This window comes from Eschrichtius robustus, chromosome 9 (genome assembly GCF_028021215.1).
Source record: "Eschrichtius robustus isolate mEscRob2 chromosome 9, mEscRob2.pri, whole genome shotgun sequence".
NCBI classification, from domain to species: Eukaryota; Metazoa; Chordata; class Mammalia; order Artiodactyla; family Eschrichtiidae; genus Eschrichtius; species Eschrichtius robustus.
Window position 1 is genome coordinate 108,188,978 of NC_090832.1, and position 23,092 is coordinate 108,212,069.

Consider the following 23,092-nt stretch of genomic DNA (forward strand, 5'->3'; position numbering starts at 1 on the left):
AATGCCATATCTTCTTTGACCCATGTTTTATTTAGGGTATATTTTTTTAATTTTCAAACACACGTAGATTTTCCATATCTTTCTCTTATTGGTTTCTATTTTAATCTCATTGTGGCCAGAGAACATACTTTGTATTATTTTATTTCAATCCAGTTGAATTTAATGAGATTTGTGTTGTGGCTTAGAACAGTTTGCCTTGGTGAATATGAACGTTACATATGCACTAGAAAGAATATATATTCTGCAGCTGTTGTATGAAAATTTCCCTAAATATTAGACTAAATAAGCCAAGTTGGTTGACTGTGTTTCTCAAGTCTTCTATATCCTTACTGATTTTCTGTCTATTTGTTCTACTAATTACTAAGAGAGGAGGGTTGAAATCTCCAACTAGAATTACAGATTCATATATTTTCTTTTTAGTTCTATGAGTGTTTTGCCTCAGGTTTTTTGAAACTCTGTTTTTAGGTGCATATACATTTAGGATTTTTAGGGCTTCTTAATGAATTGACCCCTTTATCATTATGTAACGCCTTTTTTTGTCCCTGGCAATATTCCTTATCATAACGTCTACTCTATCTGAAATTAATCTAATCACCCCAGCCTTTTTACTTTGTATTGTTAGTGTTTACATAGTATATTGTTTTCTGTCCTTTTACTTTTAACCAACATGTCATTATATTTAATCTCTAAAACAACCCTATGAACTAGGTACTATTATCATTCTCTAATTTACACGTGAGAAAACTGAAATAGAGTACTTGACACTACCCTGTACTTCCTCTTCACCCAGCCTGATTCCAGAACTCTTAGTCTTCTCCTGATGCTACTTCTCAAATATGTCCAGATCATAATATTTTCAGTGCCAATTTTTTCCATTTACATTCCAATATAAATAAAATATTCAAATAATGTATTTTTCCCATTACCTCCATGGGATGTAGTAAGGTTATTAGCATTTTGCATGAGGAAAATTAAAATGTGGATTAAAGTATTTTTTATTTCCCTGAATTGATTCTGGGGCCAAAAGAAAAGAGTGGTAAGATTCTTTATCACTTGTCTGTGAATACCTGTATTGAACTCCACTTTTCTTTCTGTTGCCTGTCAACTTATTTCTGTTTAAGTTAACAATAATTTATTTTATTAACAGATACCAGGTTTAGGGTCAAAATCTATACTAAAAGTTTTTACTTTTTATTTAAGAAAATAGGTGAGAGCAACCCCACTAATAGCACCTTCTGAATCTCAGTAATTAGTTTATGTCTCAGAAGAGAGTAAGGCTTTGAGTAGTGCTTCCTGGAAATACCACACAGCACCCCAAATTCAGTGGAACCCCCTCATCCTGCAGCAGTTCCTTGGAGCTTGGGCTCTAGTCTGTCACCCCACATTGTCTCTGCTCCCAAGAGACTGAAAACACCATGACAAGATGTCGGCTTTGGTACTAGCCAAAGAACAGGGGTTTAGAAACTGTTCTATAGAATCCCTTTCATCAAAGCAGAGAAGGGAAGAAATGGTTATTTTACCACTAGGCCAGGCCCCCAACTCTTTGTTGCTGGCTTCTCTGAATGAGTTGACAAGTTCTGTAGGCTTCACTCTGAACATAAATTTCCAACAGAAGAGTTTAGAGTCCCTTAACCTCTACCCAGACAATCATACTGCTTCTCCAGTTAAATGTGGGGAAAACAACCTTAGTGTTTTTATTCAAGAGTCAAAATGCCTAACTCAGTCAGACCTTGCTCAGACCCTGGCCCTCCCCTCATTATCACCTCCACCCACCAGAGACCACTGACACCATAAATGCCTGGGAGGTGGTGGCTTAGTCCACACTACACCAAATTCCTGGCTTGAATGATTTTTTTTTATACTAAGTTAATTTCTTTGTCTTCTTACAGATGCATTTTTTCTTTCTTTTTTTTAAAATTTATTTATTAATTTTTGGCTGCGTTGGATCTTCATTGCTGTACGCGGGCTTTCTCTAGTTGCGGCGAGTTGGGGCTACTCTTTGTTGCGGTGCAGGGGCTTCTCATTGTGGTGGCTTCTCTTTGGAGCACAGACTCTAGGTGAGCAGGCTTCAGTAGTTGTGGCACGTGGGCTCATTCATTGTGGCTCATGGGCTCTAGAGTGCAGGCTCAGTAGCTGTGGAACATGGGCCTAGTTGCTCCACAGCATGTGGGACCTTCCTGGACCAGGGCTCAAACCTGCATCCCCTGCATTGGCAGGCAGATTCTTAACCACTGTGCCACCAGGGAAGTCTCTACTTTTTCTTTCTAAATAGATATATGCTGGCAATTGAATAATCTAGATATTTTTCTAATCCCAATCAGATGAACTAACACCTTTACATGCTGATCATATGCCAGGCACTAGGTTGGGAACCTTTATTTATTTCGTGTCATAAGTAGTAGAACCTCAAGCTAATATACTCACAATTCTTTCTATAGAAGCTACCATTTAATTTTATGAAGTGACCACTTATAATAGCATTGGAAACAAATGTCTGTGCCTACAATTTTCTAAATTTCTTCACTTTCATTTCTACAACTATGGCAATGTTACTTGATTTCTATATACCTTCCTTCAGAACAAAGTGTGAACAGTAATTCTTCTTAGTATTGTATCTCATAATATCTTAAGAAGAGCACTGAATTGGAAGCTTTGAAGATCATTGTCCTAAGAGCCAGCTAAGGTTGGATGGAAGACTTTGTGAAAGTCATTCAAACATTCTTGGTCTCAGTTTTACCACCTAAGACATTAAAAAATTAGACTAGGTGCTCACTAGGGACCTCTTTAATTCTAAGCATCTAAAAATCCTTCAGAGAAAGAATGTACTTTGGAAACAACTAACCAGGTATATGTTTTTTGAAGTGTTAATGATTGATAGGTTGTGACACTGAAATCAGTTAAACACGAATCAAATATTTACAAATACCTCCCATGCAGTGTATTTTCCATTTTGGGAAGGTATTAGGCAATGGAACATTTCTCAGATATTTTTACTGGAAGAGACTAATTAGGTTGAGTTTTTTGTTTCTACTATGTAAAGTTCCCACTAAAGCAATAATGATATGTGAAATGCTCTGTTTATTCATAGACTAAAATATCACATTAAGAATTATTTAGCAAGTTGCTCTCAGACTAAGAGGCTTGTGATTTGCCTAACAATACTTTTCTAAAAGTACTAAAAGACCAAATCTATTGTTGTTGTTAATATTAACAATTATAATTCAAAATATCAATGATGTTCTCATTAAATATAGGCACTGTTCCTTGTTGTCCTAAAATGTAAGTCAGAAGTCAGGTTTTATATTTTTAACTCAGCTACTAACTTTTGAGACAATAAAATGTCAAGCCATTTCAATTCTCTCAAAAGATGGAAAAAATGGCATTCAACCAATTACCCCAATCACTGTGGACAGGTAGAGACCATGTTAATTGTTCTCCAGGCATTAATATAGAAAGCTTTGAAAAACACCCACTATGTTTTCTAAGTTAACTTTCTAAACTTTCCTAAATTAGTTTTCTAAAATAACAAAATAATGCCTAAATGTTTACTAAGTTTATTACAAATTGATTTTCATGCATTTCTAAAGTTTTCAATTTTCCATTTAAATTTTCAACCTGTTCATTCTTTCAGCATGAATTCCACATGCATATTACCTATTTAAAAAAAAATATTTTTTTTCCCCTTTATTTGTCCTGAAGCAAACTTTCTGAGGCTTCAGTGATTACCTAATCATACTGGAATTTAGGATTTGATAACCAAGTCCACATTCCTCCCATCCACACCCTTCATTGTGCAAGAGACTTTGATCTTATCTCCTTCTGGGCCTTTTCCACATCAGAATCCTAGTCTTTCGAATCTCCTTCCAGATGAAAGTTTTCCATTCCTTAATTTTTATTACCCTTCTTTTACTGACCTTTATTTATGTATTTTTAGCTCTATTTTCTTCCTTGAGTGTGTTGTCCAAAAACACATCATGGCTTTTGAGGAAAAGAAAACTATGCTTTCTTTCATCTTACAATGTTTCCTAATAATATCCAGTATTTCATTTATCTTGTATTAAAACAACACATTGAGTAATTAAATGAAAATTTCTACCCTTACATTCAAATTGACATCTTTTACCTTGAAATCATGTTTTCTGTTATTCATTACAGGATGTCAACCATGATGTTTGCCCAGGCTGAATATCACTTGACGTTTTCTTGTTCATTTCTATTATTAGGAGAAGTTTTCTTAGTTCCTTTCCTTCCATTATTATTAAGTGGAAAATGTGTTTCCCAGAACACACCAGCCTAAGAGTAAAAAAATAATCACAATGGCAATCAGGCACCAGGATTTTTCTGGTTACACCCCAGCATGCTCTGGGGAAAACTGAGCCTCCAAAAAATTCAAGAATGTGTTCTTCTGAATATTCTATTGGCTGCTGTCTTCTTTTTAAGAGCACTCAAGTGATACCTCCTGTTGCTCTTGATATCCAAAGCAGTAGCCAGGAAGACAGTGACCATGGCCCCATACCAGAGCGTGCCCACGGCTGCAGCCCACTGAGGTCTGCGCTGGACGCCTGGTTTTGGGCCTCAGGGGAGTGTCTATCTTCTGTAGCTCCCGGCACCACTGTCATTGCCATCACAAACCCTAAAGACCTCTGCTCTTTTGATTTTCACTTGTTCTCCATTTATACTCCCTTATCTTGGGATTTAGTCCTGAATCCAAGGAGCCTAAACTAGGGGAGAGTTCATCCCCCAAACACTGGCTGACCATTCTCAAGCCCAACCTAGGCTATCAACACTGAACTCTCTCTTCCCACATGACAAGTTATTTCCCACAGGTTCTTTGTGTGTTTGTTGCCACAGTGTGTTCTACTATACCTGATCTAATTTCATCCTTTTGATCACCCCCGGAAAAGGTGGTGCCACCAATTTTACAGATGAAAAAACAGGGCATCAAGAAATTAAATTAATTACCCTACATAACATAGTTGACAAGAGACAGAACCCAGAATTAAACCTGGTCTCCAGCCCCAAACCCTGAAGTATAACACACAGATTTTTCCACTTTCTAGTGATTTGTGTTTCAGACATGCTGCTTCCTAAACCTCATATTATACAGCCTCAATGTCAGGGAATCCTGGAGGTCGCGTGACACTTCTTCACAAGACGTGCCCAGACATGCTAGAATCCTAAAGCTAACATGATTCTGGCCCCGACTCCAGTTCTTATGTGTAAAAGTGTTAGCATGCGGTCAAGGGAGCTTGCGCTCCACAGAAGTGAAGACCTGGGCATGGATACATGCTTTGCAAGTATTTGTATAGACCCCCGACCCTGAGATTTTCTCCTCTATGCAATTGGCTAAGAACATTTTCCAGGGTTGAAAAGGGCCTGGTGCTATCAGGCTTCTCTCTTTCTTCTCTTCTGCAAGCTTCAAAGTCCTCTCTCTCACTTCTAGGTCTTTTCTAAAAGTCACATATAAGCCTTCTCGGATTTTCTGAGGCAGAGCATGAACTCTCCTTACCCTGTAAACTTATCACCTTCTACAGACTTCTCTCAGCCTCCACATCACATTGCTTCAGAATATCTGTAGGTCTGTCTTGCTCAGTAGGCTCTGAGGTAGTTGAGAATACGGACTGTGTCTTACTCAGGGTGTAGCCCTAGTGTCCAGAAATAACAGGAACTCCTGGAAAACTCCATGACTAATACTCGCTCTTTACAGATATATAAACTAGATTTTGTTTTATGTTTTCTAAACCTTATTCCCTAAGCAATTTATTTCACACTTCTCACCTACATGTCTCTGACAGCAGAAAGATGTGTCCAGAGGGTCAAGAGGCCTAATTCTACACAATGTACTTGCCGTGAATTCAAATTCTGACATCTTGATTATCATTTGTTTCCATCTTGCTGCAGGCTACTCCATAATCCAATGTGCCCAATGTAACAGATGAGATCATCTGGAATGAAATACAGATAAATATATTTCTTTTCTATTTTCTTAAATATGAATTTATTTTCAGGTGCAGCTTAGGAGAAAATATGATCAGCTGATCAAACTGTTGTTTCATGGATGTTATTTCACAAATAAGAATTATAAAAGGAGGACTTGAATAGCTAGATGTTTGGAAAACATGCTATATTGGTTCCTTTTTCTTTTGATAAGAGAGATATCATGGTAGTAGAAGCACAGACTCTAAAGCCAGACCCCTGAGTTTAAATCATGGCTTCCCCACTACTAGTTGTGTGATATTGACAAATTTCCTACCATCTTTGTGCCTCTATTTTCCCACCTTCCAGATGGAGGTAATATTTATACTTACCTCATAGAGTTGTTGTGAGGATTAAATGAGTTAATATATGTTAAGCATTTAGAACAGTGCCTGACACATATTGATATTATTATTATGTTTTAAATGTTTCACATTATGTATGGTAGAGTAAAACTGAGGCTCCACTAAGATACGACAAGGATCTGTCTCCTCACCTTGTTCCACCTCTCTCACCTTTACATGTCACAACATCTAGAAATGCTCATACTTCTTTTTGAGAAGCAAGTTGTGATAGATTCTTGTAAATACTTATGATGTTCAAAAGCTCCTCTTTACTATAACATAAAAGTAGTACTTTATTTGTTTTCTCATAAGGATTTACAATCCTGTAAGGGCTTACACGTGCCCTGTGACTGCTGACTCTCTGTAGGAACTCTGGCTTATTTACTAGGCATGACGTTATCGGGAAGCCATGTTGCCGAGGGAAAGCAGGTCATGCTTGTGTGTACCCGACCAAACTAGGCTTTGATTTAGAGCCTTTAACTATGTCCCTAGTGCAACTTGGATAATAACATATGAGTTGAAAACCCAACCTTTATATAGTGGTTTGTAGTTTAACAAAGTGTTTTGAATATATTGTCTCATTCAATACTCAAAAAAATCTGAAAAAAATTAGTAAATCCATTTTTCAGACAATGAAATTTATGGACAGTACCAAATATCCAACCAGAATGTGGCTTAATAGTTATCTTTAGGGATAAACATTGAAATATTAATAAAATGATTATTTGGATTTTCTTCAAAATAATCCAACTGGGGAAGGGAGTATAGATGAAAAGAAATTGGCCAGGAGTTGACAAATGTTGGAGTCGGATGACGGATATTTGGGGCTCATTATCCTATTCCATCTACTTTTGTTCTTTTTAAAATTTTTCCATAATTTAAAAAACATTGTTTAAGTTAAAAAATGTGTTTCTGATTTTCCAAAATATCAGTATAACTCCTGGCTGTGTTCTTGATCTGCCAGCTGCCATTGTGTGAGTCTGTGTCCAGTTTCCTCATCTGTAAAATGATGATAATAGCAGTGCTCCCCTCATAGGGAAGCTGTGAGAATTAGATGAGCTGCAGGCAGCTCTTCATACACTGTTATTCTGATTCCTCATTGTTTGCTTTTTCCATAACAAGCTAACATTCACTTTGAACAAAATATTAATAAACTCATTCATTCTTTCAATAAATAAACGCCTAAATGATGTGCAAGGAATGTTCTCAACACTGGGGATACAGAGGTGAATAGAATAAGCAGATTACTTGCCTTCCTTAGCTTGAATTCTAGTGGGAAGAAAAAAGAAAAAGAAAAAAAGACATATGCATAGAATGTGTTAAATGCTAATGGAGAAAATATAGCAGGATAAGGGGGATAAAGAGTGATGGCAAGGGGACAGCTATTTGAGCTGGGGTGCTCAGGAGATGGGCGGTGTTGTGCTAGACTCTGCTCTCACCAGCTCAGGAGAACCAACTAAGTTTCAGAAATTTTGTAGGCCAGTCGTAAAACGCAATTATCACTAAAAATTAAATTACATCAATTTAAAATTAAATAAATTTTATAAAAACAAAAGTAATAAATATTTAAAACTCATCACTTCCTAACTGCTTTCCTGCATTTCACTGTCATTCTTGCCACGGGTTGTCCGTGTCTGCGTCCGTGTCTGTGTGGGAGAATTGCTGTGTGACAGTGCCCACTGCTACCCGTCTGTTCCCAGCTTCCCCTACACTGACCCCATTATAGAAGCTTGAAATTGCCCAGGGTGGAAGTAGTTACACTGGGAAATGTGGCGAATGCAACAAATCAGGGCTTGGTTCATTGTTTGGTGATGGTCGCCCTAAACTTCAGCAAATGATGAATAAAATTGTCAACAATACAGATGAAACTTAAAATTGTGTTATAATATAAATATCACACATTTTTCTTCAGAGAGCCAGTTCTTAAGCATTTACCAGCACATCACAGGTAAACCTCTCTAATAAAGTGACAAGGAGACTTGGAGATGAGAGTGAGCCTTGCAGACGTCCTGGGGAAGAGTGTTCCCGGCAGAGGAAGCAGCAAGTGCAGGCCAGTGTGGCTATAAGCAAGGGAGCCAAGAAGAAATGCTTGAGATCAGAGTGGTAAAAAAGCCAGCGCTTGTGGCAACTTATGGATCATTATAAAGACCACCTTTTAATCTGGGAGAGACAGAAAAGCCCTGGAGAGTTCTGAGCAGAGACGTAACCTGATCTGACTTACATTTTAATAGGCTGCTGTAGCTGCTGTGGAGAGTAAACTGCCAGAGGGAAACACAGAAGCAGAAAGATCAGGTAGGATGCGATAGTCCAAGGAAGAGGTGATGTTGGCTTTCACCTCCGTGGTAGGGAGATGTTTAAGATGGTCACCTTTTAGAAAAAAATTGGGTGATTTGTAGAGATGTGGATGGACTTAGAGACTGTCATACAGAGTGAAGTAAGTCAGAAAGAGAAAAACAAATGTCATGTATTAACGCATATATGTGGAACCTAGAATAATGGTACAGATGAACTGGTTTGCAGGGCAGAAATAGAGACACAGATGTAGAGAACAAACGTATGGACACCAAGGGGGGAAAGTGGTGGGGGGAGGTGGTGGTGATGTGATGAATTGGGAGATTGGGATTGATATATATACACTAATATGTATAATACGGATAACTAATAAGAACCTGCTGTATAAAAAAATAACTAAAATAAAATTCAAAGAAAAATAACAAAATGGTCACCTTTTAGATATATTTTAATGCGAGAGTCCACAGGACTTGCTGAAAGATTGGCAATTGGAGATGAGAGAAAGGAAAGTCCAGGAGGACGTACAGTTTGGGCCTAGGCAACTGGAGGGTGAGTTGGTGTTCACCAGGACGGAGAGGACAAGGATGGTGTTTATCAAGACTGTAGGGGGGCTTCCCTGGTGGTGCAGTGGTTGAGAGTCTGCCTGCTGATGCAGAGGACATGGGTTTGAGCCCTGGTCCGGGAAGATCCCACATGCCGTGGAGCAACTGGGTCCGTGAGCCACAACTACTGAGCCTGTGTGTCTGGAGCCGTGCTCCACAAAGAGAGGCCACGACAGTGAGAGGCCCGCGCACCGCGATGAAGAGTGGCCCCCGCTCGCTGCAACTGGAGAAAGCCCTCACACAGAAACGAAGACCCAACACAGCCAAAAATAAATTAATTAATTAATTAATTTTAAAAAAATTTAAAAAGACTGTAGGAAGGGGAGGGAAGAAGTGGGAGTTTGGTTTGGCTTTGGACACATTAAATGGATGCCTATTAGACATCCTGATGAAGATATTACATAGGCAGTTGGGTATTTGTGTGAGGAGTTCAGGGGAAAAGTTTAGGCTAAATGCATGTTTAGCTGGTGTTTAAAGCCATGAGGCTGATTGAGATCATGCAGGGGGACAGTTTAAAAAGGTAAGAGGTTAAGGATTAAGGTCTGGGTGTTGAGCCATGCAGTGCTCCAACATCAAAGGGTCTAAGAAATGAAAAGGAACCAGCACAGAAGGCTGAGAAGGTGAGCTTGTAAAACCATTGTTATTTATTTCTTTGCACCCTGGTTCTTTCCTACAAAGCCTTTGAGACAGCAAACAATGAAAACAAATAATAAGCTAATAAAACAGAAATAGAAAAAAGTCTGTGTCAATAGAAAGACTAAGAATATGTGAACTGTGAGAAACAGTATAGTTACTGTGAACTTCACGTTTCGTTCTGAGTTTCCTAAAACTCAAAGTAAAAAGGAAACACAATCAGTGTATTAGTTTGCTAGGGCTGCCATAAGAAAATACCACAAACTGAGTGGCTTAAACAACAGAAATGTACTTTCTATAGTTCTAGAGGCTGGAAGTCCAAGATGAAGGTGTCAGCAGGTTTGGTTTCTCCTGAGGCCTCTCCTCTTGGCTTGCAGATGGCCACCTTCTCCCTGTGTCTTCACATGGCCTTTCCTCTGTGCACCCCTAGGGTCTCTTCCTCTTTTTAAAAGGACAGCATTCCTATTGGATTAGGATCCCAAACTTATGACCTCATTTAGCCTTAATAACTCTTTAAAGGCCCTCTCTCCAAATATATTCACATTGGAGGTTAGGAATTCAATTTTGGGGGAGACACAATTTAGTCTACAACAATCAATGACACGATTTTTACTAACAAAATTCTAAGAGATATACTCAAGTAGGACTGTATGCTATAATTGTTATGTTAGTCCTCTTTAAGTCAATACTATTATAGGATACTTGGTTTGCTCAAATATTACTTTTAATGATTTTATTAAAGGTACACGTGAGAAAGTGTCCAAAGAGAACGTCCCCGAGCTGAGTAGAGGAGGCTGGGAACTGAGCATGCCCCAGGGTGCCGGCTTCAGAAATGAAAATGTCTCTCTAAGAAATAAGTGCTGCTCTTACTCTGCTTTGATTGCATCTTTAGGTTTTGATGTTGAGAAGAGGAGTATACCAAATGTAAAATAGATAGCTAGTGGGAAGCAGCCGCATAGCACAGGGAGATCAGCTCGGTGGTTTGTGACCACCTAGAGGGGTGGGATAGGGAGGGTGGGAGGGAGACACAAGAGGGAAGAGATATGGGAACATATGTATATGTATAACTGATTCACTTTTTTATGCAGCAGAAACTAACACACCATTGTAAAGCAATTACACTCCAATAAAGATGTTAAAAAAAAAAAACTCCATAAAAAAAAAAAGAAGAGGAGTAGGTAATCAGGCAGGAAAAATTCTACATAATCCTTACTAAAATCCAAGTCAGATGTTGGAAGGCAATGCTGTATGCATCACTATTAGAAATAAAGATAAAAATCAAACCCTGAAAAAATTCTGTGGACCAGGACCACCAATATTCAAGATATGATGGGGAGTCACAAAACTTAAGAAAATTACTTATTGAAAACATGACTCCTTTATATTCTCTAGGAGGTGTATAAGTACTTATTTTTACTTTAACCTAAAAAAATAAATATATAAAGATTCTGGAGACTTGTGACTTCTCATGGTTTACTAGGGCATTTTTATCTTCACCTGTTAGCTTGCTCTGATAAGCTGTAAACCTTTAACATGGAAAAGGACTTGTTTATTTTGGGGGGAGGGGGAGGAATAGAAATATTGCTGTAGACTATGCCCACTTTGAGGTCATGCTTAGTAGGAGCACAAGAAGAAGAATGCCAAAGAACATTCCTGAGGGGTGAAGTAGCTGGTAGCATGCCCAGGTAGAAATAAGTACATGAAGAGAGAATTCTATGAGAAAGGTGGTACCTGGTGTTATTGACTCTGAATACTGAAACATTGAACGTAGTTGAGTCATTCCTTTCCATAAAGACAGCAACGTGAGTAACAGGCGGGCATCTTTACCTAGGAACTTGTTGAAGATAACACAACAGTTAATTGAGGATCACTAAACCACAATGATGAAATGAGGATTTACATTCATTTTACTAACTACCTAATGGTCCAGATAACACTAGTTTCATGAAATGCTCTGTGCAGAAAAAGTTTCCACGTCAAAGAAATTGGGAAAATCCTACAGACTTCGAATCTAATATAACTTCACAACTTCCATTAGCATATTTATTGTTCTGAAATATACTTTAGTTAAAATTTTAAAAGGCCTTTAACTTTGTTTAAAATGTCAAATTTACTTGACCAAGAAACACTTTTTTTAATGATACCTATTAATATCTTGATGAACCAAAAAATTTTAGAACAGTGACAATTTTTTAGCACAACCAACATTTTATATTATAACCCATTGCACTCACCCTAATATAACAAAATCTTCACAAAATAACACGAAAAATGTAATTTTTTTCCACTTCTTTCTTTTTTTTTAACATAAGTAACAACCCCACTAAATTGATTTGACCTGTTAAACCATTTTAACTCACAGTTTAAGAAACAGCGCTTTTGATGATGATGCATAGAGGGAGGCAAGGATGTAATGACGAGAAAGATGTGCAAGGAGTTCCATACCCTGCCCTTTAGGTCAGCTGATCCTCCCATGCGACCATGCACCTACTGCCCATTAAAGCAAGCCCAGAGCACTCTCTGATGTTTCTCCCATTGCTTTTTAGATTTTCCTACCAAAGTATCCTTGATAATCTTTATAATAGCAAAGGAGAGAGAATATGTATGCAACCCTGGATGGCTGTAGCATAGCCCAAAGCAACAATTGGCAAGGGTAAATTGTCTTTGAAGTCTTAGGTTTTATCTTAAAAATTCATGCAAAATTTGCATTTGACTCTGTAATGTAGAAAGTAATGTAATGTAAACTATCATTAAACACAACTGACATTCCAGGAAAGTGCTCCAGGGAGGTTTTTTTTCCTGCAGATTTTCCTGCTGTGCCACTAAGAGATTTTGTCACACTGTTCTGAGGAATGACTCTTATTCTTTCACCTAATCCCACCCCAGTTTGATCCAGGATTGTTTCTGTTTCTCCATCTCTCTAATCCTCAAATTCTAACTCTATTTCTTGCCCCTGCAGCCACAGATTTAACAGTCCTTCTGATTCACCTCCTTGTATTTTTGATCTTTGTATTCCTTTATGGTTTTTAAATTTATTTATTTCTGGCTGCATTGGGTCTTCGTTGCTGCTCATGGGCTTTCTCTAGTTGCAGCGAGCAGGGGCTACTCTTCGTTGTGGTGTGCGGGCTTCTCATTGCGGTGGTTTCTCTTGTTGCAGAGCACGGACTTTAGGCACATGGGCTTCAGTAGTTGCAGCATGCAGGCTCAGTAGCTGTGGCTCATAGGCTCTAGAGCGCAAGCTCACTAGTTGTGGTGCACGGGCTTAGTTGCTCAATGGCATGTGGGATCTTCCCAGACCAGGGCACAAACCCGTGTCCCCTGCATTGGCAGGTGGATTCTTAACCACTGTGCCACCAGAGAAGTCCCCATTTATGGTTTTTGATGGTGCACAATCTTACCAATTTTTGTGTCCAATGACAACTCTTATTCTAGTTCCCTGTCCAAAGAAACCCCATCCCAATTTACAGCCCATTAGTCCACACTTGACTCAATCTGGCTTGGCCCCATCTTGGTTGAGAGTTTATTCAAAAATAGAAATGGAGAGTGGGGAGCGGGTAAGAAAATGTTATCAAGATTCCAAAATTCGGGAATTCCCTGGCAGTGCAGGTTAAGACTTGGCACTTTCTCTGCCCGGCCCAGGTTCAATCCCTGGTCAGGGAACTAAGATCCTATAAGCTGTGTGGCACAGCCAAAAAAAAAAATGATTCCAAAATTCCTCAATACAAAATGGATTGGATTTTAGTGATGGTTGAAGTACTTCGACACTTGGTGCCTCATAGAGGCACTCAGAAGTGCCACCCTCATGTGTCAGCAGAATCTCCTACCTCTGTGAGCTCCCCGGAGAGATTAAAGGATCAATCCATGGAATATCTGGGCTTTCTGATACTAGGGTAAGATTGTATATATATATATATATATATATATATATATATATATATATATATATATATATATATATGTATATATGTATATATATATATATATATATATATATACATATATATATATATATGACACACTGTTTTTGGAGAAGCCTCTTATTCCACCAACAAGTGAGGACAAAAAAGACAACTCCTTCCCTGAAAATTGTGCTCAATTCCAAGCTATCCTTTATAAGTTTTGGTACTTCTACCAATCAGGATGTGGTAAACAATGGTATCTCTCACTTCAGCAAGGGGTAAGTCCACCAATTAACTGGGCTCCAGGAAAAGAAGTTTGACACACTGTCCTGAACTCAATTCAAGGAAGGCCACGCAAGGTTGTCTCCATAGAAGGTATCTTACTGATCCACTCCCACTCCAGCCCATGCTTAGGTTCAGCTAGACCAACTTCTCAGCTGCACCAGCCCTGCTCTCCTGACCCTACCACATACCCCATACACCCAAAGCGTCTGGGAGAAATAGATCACAACAGATTTTACATCATTCTTTATTTCCTCATTATTATGAAACAGGTAAAATAACCCTTGGCCAGTGTGGTCAAGAAGACTCTCTGCTGTCTTCCAGACTGGAGTCCAGCTTGTCCTCATTCATTTGGTTGGCCAAAAAGTTCGTTCGGTTAATGACTACTTTTTCTCAATAAAGTTCTTGGTGAAAATGAAAAGTGTGTCTTTTATTTTTACTTAAAACCAAACGAAATTTTTTGGCCCACCCAATATTTCCATCTGTACCTGCCACATGGGATTCGTTTCATGCAAGTCCTTGGGATGTCACTTCCCTGTTTGAGACTCATTCTGTCTCTAGAAAATTGTCCTTGGTTATACTTGCTCAGTGTTAGCTGTAAATAACAATATGCACTGCAATTATGTGGAAAAGCCAGGGCCTAGAATTCTATCTCATAAGCCCCCAGATTCAGAAACAGATAGATACATCCTCTAAAGGCAAGGTTCCCAAATAGGCAGCCCTCAAGCCATGTGTTGCCTGCAGTGCGCTTTGTTAGACCCACACATTTGTTTATAATTTGACTTGCTCACCAATATTTGGAAATTGGAAGATTTTAATCCAAACGTTTGACTTTTCATGGAAAATCAGAAGAACTGGCAAAGCTTGGCCCTTATTCTGACACCCCCATTTGACACCTCTGGGGCTAAGCGGCAGCACCTCCTTCAGAAGCTGCCTGCTCTCTCCGTTTTAACCCAATAATCACCACTTTCTGTTTTCTCTTGTACACACAAACCAAGTGTGAACTGCTGATTTTCTTAGACTACAGAAGTATTTATTTGCACCCATGCCTATATCAAAAGTGGGAAAAGGAAAGCTAGACTTCCTCACAGATTTTGTGAAAAACTAGATAGGACTATATTTTTTGGTGGCAATAACAAATTTTTCTTACAAGTTTAATATGCAAAGTGTGTTTTAAGTTGAAAGCATTCAACTTAAGACATAATTACAAAACAAACTGCTATGAGAACTACAAGGGACCATGTACAAGGGAAAAACCTCTACAAGGGACCTCTTGTAGGGAAAAACAAGTGTGATGAAATAAATAATAATTTAAAAAATTGAGGTGTCAGGGTCTGTTTGGGGATGTGGTAATGCTGCTGTGAAATGCATTTACAAAGCTGGCTGTCTTCACTCATGTACCTCATCACAGCCCCCTACACCAGAACCTTCCACATTTTTCCCCATCCCACCCCACTGACTTTTGAGTTTGCAACTTTTGCTCTAAAAGAGTAAATCTACAAAAAGAAATGACGCCCAATTCCCCCATCACTACCCACATGGACCCAACATACCTGTCATCCAAAAATACCGTAACAACATGGTATATTTCTGGTTAACAGTGACTACAAATCATGGAGATGTGATATGTGTATACTTTCAGGTAAGAGATAAAACTCAATGACTTAATGGTGATACAGAAAATGAGGCATTTATACAACTGGATATTCCAAACAAGTTGGTGCTGAATTTTTTCTCCTGTCCTAGACTAGTGCAGAGCTTTACAGAAATAAGAACTAAAATATACTTCAACTGGATATAGAGTATTCCAGACAGGAAACAGGGGCTGATTGATATGGCAGGAACACACTTCTAACATTTGGGCTAATGGTAGTTAAATAAATCCCCCAAGCTCTGATTAGGCAAGAAAGAGGGAGAAGAGGCAGCGTAGGTGACCTAGGCTAAAGTCCGAAAATATTTTGAGCAGATCAGCATTTAGTCACACACGGGCTGTGATGTCAGCAAGACAGCCTCAGGACAGCCTTCCCAGAAACGGACTCTGAGCAGGGGCTGCCCAAGTCCTGACAAGACCCGAGAGTGCTATAATCAAGGCAGCCATTCCCAGGAGGAGGAGAAGGGCAGGGGGTCTGGAGCAAAGGTGAAGCATGTAGCGTACTGATCCCTTCAGTCTAACATCAGATCAAGAGCAGAGTGAAGGTAAAGGACCTTACTATGTAGAATTTTTTCTTTTTTTTGACTGCTAGATGTAATAAAAACATAAGAGCTAGAGATTTAAGGAGATTCTTCACCAAGCAACAAAATCACTTAAAGTTCACTCAGGTGTTACAGAATTACCTCATAATTATATGACTTTTTGTTGCAAGTTTTCCAAACTGGGTTATCCTATCCTTGCAAATCCAACAGCCTCATTGGAGAAAGCCTTGATGTAGCAGAAGTTGCTAGAGCAGTCTGACAAAACCAGACTGTTCCGATTAACTCTATGACATAACAAATGACCCCGAAATTTAACAGCTTAAAACAACTATTTTATTTGTTTACAATGTGAAGTATCAGTAATTCAAGAAGGTCTCACTTGGGCAGTTCTTGGAGCCCCTCACACAGTTGCAGTCCAGAGATTGGCTGGACTGTAATTATTTGAAGGCTCAGCTGGACGGGATGTCAGCTGAGAGCTCAGCTGGGGCTGCTAGCCCCGCATCTGCATCCTGTCTCTCAGTGCAGCTGGGTCTTCTCGCTGCAGAGCCACCGGATTCCAAGAGCCATTATCTTCAGAGGGAGAGTCTCAAGAGCACAGAGAGCAAATGTTCCAAGAGACGGAGGAAGAAGTTGCAAGACCTCTCTTGACCTAATGTTGAATTCACTCAGTGACACTGGTGCTGAACTTTATTGGTCAATGAAATCATTAAGACCAACCCAGAATCAATGGATCCCATTGATCTATGAAAGGGGTATCATCTAAATTTGGAAATTGACATCCTTTACTCTGAAATTATAGGTTTTAATTGAAACCCTTCCTGGTAGTCAAGCCTAGAGGTATGGAAAATAACTTCTCTATGTTTTGTTTGTTTGTTTGTTTCTAACATTCAATCGACTGTTTTGCAATACCAAAACTTTTAGAAGCAACATTTCTCATCCATAGTTTGTGATAATTTTTGAGTTAAAATTTAATATATAGAATTTCAGTTAATCTTCCTTGAAGAAATAATTCAAAACAAAGTTTCTTAAGCTTGGAAATCAGGAAAGACAGGCAATAGACTTCTCTTTGTTACATGCTGTTCTAGTATACTTGGTGTTATGTAGTCTGTTCCTAGTTAATCTCAAATTACCTTTATACAATTAAAAACTCATAATCTTACTTTTAATCAGTTTTTTTTCTTTTGTTCTTCTGTAAAAAGATGTTTCTGATCTCTGAAAGCTTTATAAAGAGTAAAAGGATATTCTTATTTTCCCCAAAATGATGAAATTGCTGTATCTTCTTTCTTCATGGCTAAGAAAGCATTTAAAGTCCACACCCCAAATCAGATGCCTTATTAAAAGAAATTAGAGCTTAAAAGGGAAATAGAGGGTTTCTTTGAAATATGCCTTGGAGGTCTTGTCCTAGACTGTGAAACTTAAAAAATGTTTCATCATGTAAGATCTGGTTCTGTTTTTTCATCCCTTTTTGTTTGCAGAATGGGGGCATGGCGTGATTTTTTTTTTTTTTTTAAGAATCAATCAGTGGTTGTTTCTTCTTTAGTTTCTTCAATATAAGTTTCTTTCCTCTATGATACTGTCATATTCCTCTTCCCCCTCCTTCTCCTCCGACTGCTTCTCTTCCTCCTTCTGCTCTACATGCTTCTTATATTCCTTTTCCCTTTCTTTAGTATTCTGTATCCTTGAATTGGATTTATATTGAAGGAAAATCAAAACAAAAGAGGAAAAACTAAACATGAATCTTTGTATATCTTCCAGTGTAAGAATTTATGGAATCAAATGCATGGTTCTTCACTGAACCTCCCTAATTTAGAAGTCTTTCAGCTTAGTAGACAGCCATTTAAATTAAACTAAAAAGGCTATTTAAAGCAATGAGGGAGGATTTTAAAAGGTTAGTAAAGTATTAAGCTAAAAGGGATTTAAAATATGTATTAGGTAATAGGCAAATCCATAGTGACAGAAAGTAGATTAGTGGTTGTCAGGGACTAGGGGAGGGGCAATGGGGAATGCCTTAATGGGTACAGATTTCTTTTGGAGGTGATGAAAATGTTCTGGTAATAAAGTTCAACTCTTGTTTTTGCTAATACTCCTAGGGCCCTAGAACCTGTTCTTATTCTGAAGAAATCCTAAACTTCCATCATCAATCCTAAATAGGTTATGTTACACCATCCTTGTGGGGTTGTGAGAGGTAAGCAGGAAAGAATTGTTCTGAGGAACAAAGAGCCAAAAATAATCCTGAGCTGAAATGGCTGCCTCACCACCCCCACGTATGGTTCATTCTAGTCATACAGATGATCATAATTCATCTTGAATCTGTAAAGATTCAAGAATTTAAACTTATTCCCTCAAAGGGAATTGCAAAAATCCAACACAATCTTGAGTAAACAATTAAGGTGTTTATTAATTTAGGAACCAGACACCCTAATACAGACATATGTAGAAAGAATAGTAATAATGGTTTGAAAATCAGAAGATGCACTATGGGATTTTGTTTAGTCATACAATTCAAGCCATGTCTAATTTTCATGCACACCTTCTCCCCTATTTCCTATGTAAATAAAGTGAAGACTTAATTTTGAAATTACTTCCCTTTGTGAAGAAAATTGGGTTCTATAACCATCTTCTCTTTGAGCTTGTTTCAAGGCATTGTACTTTATTTTGTTATTTAGGGAGATGAAGTTGAGGAGATATTGCTTGTTTTCCATGATTAACTTCCATAATTTCTTTACAACTAACAGCATTTTTGAAGTCCTAATAGATCAATTAGTGTCCTAGGCTGGATAAAGCTATTTCCATCCCTTCTGGGAGCCTTGAATGTGAAAAATGAAAATATGTGAGAAGATTGCTGTCAAAGAAAGGAGGAGGAGGAGAAGAAGAAGAGGAGGAAGGGGAGGAGGGAGAAGAAGAGGAAGAGGAGGGGGAGGAGGGAGAAGAAGAGGAGGAGGAGGAGGGAGAAGAACAGGAGGAGGAGGGGGAGGGGGAGGAGGAGAAGGGAGAAGAAGAGGAGGAGGAGGGGAGGGGGACAAGGAGGAGGGAGAAGAAGAGGAGGAGCAGGAGGAGGAGGAGGAGGAGAAGGAGGAGCAGGAGGGAGAAGAAGAGGAGGAGGAGGAGGAGCAGGAGGGAGAAGAAGAGGAGGAGGAGGAGGGGGAGGAGGAGGAATGCGGGGAGAAGAGGAAGAGGAGGAGGAGGAGCAGGAGGGAGAAGAAGAGGAGGAGGAGGAGGAGCAGGAGGGAGAAGAAGAGGAGGAGGAGGAGGGGGGGAGGAGGGGAAGCAGGAGAAGAGGAAGAGGAGGAGGAGGAGGAGCAGGAGGAGGGGGAGGAGCAGGAGGGAGAAGAAGAGGAGGAAGAGGAGGGGGAGGAGGATGAGGGAGAAGAAGAGGAGGAGGGGTGGGAGGAAGAGGAGGTGGGAGAAGAGGAGGAGGAGGAGGAGGGGGAGGAGGAGAAGAAGAGGAGGAGGATGGAGAAGAAGAGGAGGAGGGGAAGGAGGAGGAGGGAGAAGAGGAGGAGGAGGAGGAGGGGGAGGAGGAGAAGAAGAGGAGGAGGAGGAGGATGGAGAAGAAGAGGAGGAGGTGGTGGCAGCTTGCAGAGAGTTGGAGAGGAGATATGGGATCTAGACTTGAAAACTGGTCAAGCACATCCTTGAGATGGGGGAGCACTCTAACAATTCATCAGTGGGAGAACGCATAGGCCTCAGAGTCCTAGAAGTATCAAAGAAGTCTGTTGGATTTACACTTTAATTCAAAATCAAAACCACCTCCATGTGTGTTTCCTTTTTTGACTTCTTCCTCTCTAGGAAGTTTCTGACTACCCCCTATTAGGAATTCCCTATCTAATACCTTCCTTAGCCAGCTCTGTACCACCCTTAGCTGGTCCCATTGGGATGGCCATACAAAGCCAAGCAACTTTGTTCTGTCCCTTCTTTGTATAGCCATGTCATTACCATATGGGTAGAGGTTTGATAGCCTTTGTACTTACTGTTTCTTCTGCAAGGAAATGCTCTTCCTAGATGTGCACAGGGCTCCCTCCCTGTCACAGGATGGGTTCCCTAGGAAGCCCACTCTGAAACAGGCTTCTGACCATTAGATGTGAATATTTATGGGGGGTACACTTGGAATCAGCTGTGAAAAGAAGGGAAAGGAAGGGAGGTAGTGTTAGCAGCCTCAGCTAGCCCTGGGGGGAGACTACGAAACAGAAATCTCCCACGAGGTAGGTCCTGTTTGGGCTTTTCTATCCCCACCTTGATGAGTCATTGGACATGGGCCACCTTCAGGAAGGACACGGCCTTGAGAGAGGCTCCTGGCACCAGAGGCCCCCCCCAAACATTCCGAGGCTGAAGGTTGTCTTTTGACAGCTCTCCAGCACCTGGGGCAGAAAGTCCTTCCTTGACGGGGGACCTGGGTGGCACACATCTGCATCCCTCACTTCATACAGACTCTTCATAAAGGTTACCTCCTCAGAGACGCCCTTCTGACCATCCTTTAAACTACTCCCATTCCTAACCCCCAGATACTGAGATCAGGGTGTCAGCAGGGTTGGCTTCTCCCGAGACCTCTCTCCTGGGTGTGTATATGCTCATCTTCTCCCTGTCCTCACACGCTCTTCTAATCTATCTGTGTCCAAATTTCCTCTTCTTATAAGGACACCAGTCATACTGGATGAGGGTCCACCCTAATGACCTCATTTTAACTTAATTACCTCTTTAAAGACTTTATCTCCAAATGCAGTCACATTCTGAGGTACTAGAGGTAGGGCTTCAAAATTCAAAATATGAATTTGGCGGGGGAGTTGGAGCACAATTCAGCCCATAACACACAACAGACTAAGTTTCAAGGTTACCAAATTGATGTTAAAATTAATGTGTGTACCATAAGATGACCCTAAAATAAATAAGCATCAGCTCACACAGAAAATTCCAGAAGGTTGCCTAGGTGTGAAAGTAATTGAGGGCATGTAAATAGAGAGGCTTACAGGAGTGCTTTCAATCATTTGGCAAGTGGACAGGCTTGGTCTAGCTTCAGAGTCGCACTGCAAACCTGCATTCTACACCAAGGCACATACTAAAAGACGATTTACTATCCAAGACATTGTATTGAAGAATGACTTGACCCCAAAGTGAATAACTTCTGGACCAGTTGTGTCAGTAATACTGTAATAAAGACCAAACATGACTCTATGCTGGATCTATTCCTTTAGCTCTAACCTTTGTGCTCTGTTGCCTGTGCTTAGTCATGCTGGCTCTGGATCTTTTGTAAAAGAATGTTGCCTATAGCGTGAAATATACAGGATAGCCTATTCTCAAGGCTCTGACCTTTAAAAGTATAACACTTTTCCATTCATACAGAGATTAAAAGTTGCAGAACAGAGAATAGTATTTGTCCTGTTGGAGGTTTGCAGGAACATTGTGACCAGACCTATGTGGACAGCTGCAAGAGCAAAGGATTCCAACACCAAGAAATTTGTGACAACCAGCCACACCCCCTCCCCTTTTAGTATAAAAGAAGCCTAAATTCTAACTCGGGGAAGATGGTTCTTTGGGACACTAGTCCATCATCTTCTCCGTCTGCTGGCTTTCCAAATAAAGTCACTATTCCCTGTCCCAAAACCTCATCTCTCGATTTATTGGCCTGTTGTGTGGCAAGCAGTATGAGCTTGGACTCGGTAACAATATCTTGCTATTATTGTTAAAGTGTATATATATATATATATATATATATATATATATATATATATATATATATATATATATATATACATATATATATATATATATATACATATATATACATATATATAATGTCCTTACAAAGGAAATCCTGAGGTGGTTTCAGTATTTTAGAACTGAAGTAGGGGTAAAGTGCTGAGTTAATGTATCAGAATGTAGACACCCTGTTTTCCCCTATCAGCCTCCCTAATCAAACCTTCAGGATTTGAAGGAAATTGTGAATTTCATCCACTTTTTCTTTTTACCTAAAAAGACACTCTTGTCTTTAAAAATCTTGTTTCTTAAACTGTGACCCTTCCCAGCAAAATCAGAATCACCTGGGGTCTTATTAGCAGGCTGCATGGCTCCCTCAGACCCACTAAATGTGATTCCCTGGGGATGGGACCCAGTCATCTGCTTTTGCAACAGGCTCTCCAGGTGATTCTTATACGCAATAAAACTTGAACATTGTTTTTAAAAGCTGATGAGGGTCTCATATACAAAATATTTACTTTGGTGGATAGATTTTTTTTTAAAAACTGCTCCTTAAGATAACAGGAAGAGAAATATTAACAACAATAATAATTTTGTTTTGAACATAGTTGTACATAGTTAGCTCAAAGGCGTGAATGAACACTAAAGTCTATCACATGACTAAGGGCTCTCCCAGCATAGGTAAGAGTGGGAATGGACCTTTCAGGTAAGGTACTCCTGGTCAGTGAAGGTCCCACCTGTCGAGCAGCCAAGTATGTCCTGCTGGGTCAGCTTGCTGGACTCCTGTGGATGCAGCCAGTAAGGAGACGATGAGCCCACCTGAATTTTTACAGTTTGTAACACTTGGCAGAGGAGATGGCATGAGCTTCATCTTCACATTCGTTCCTCTTGCCCCACAAGTTTCATGCCCAGTGTCCAGGCCAGGTAGACACTGCACGCACAGTTATGACAGTTGTGTCATAGCAAGGAAGCTCACGCTTAGAAAAAAACCCAATCTATTAAAGGAGCTATTAGTAAACCTGTCCATCCACCCCTACAGAGAGAGAGGCAATATCTTTATTATTCTGATCAGGAAACAAATCTACCTTCTGACTCAGAGAGAGAGAGATCATTTTTATCACCCTGGACTATCTCCAAGGATAGAAGGAAACCAGCTTCATTATCCTGGAGAATAAGCAAA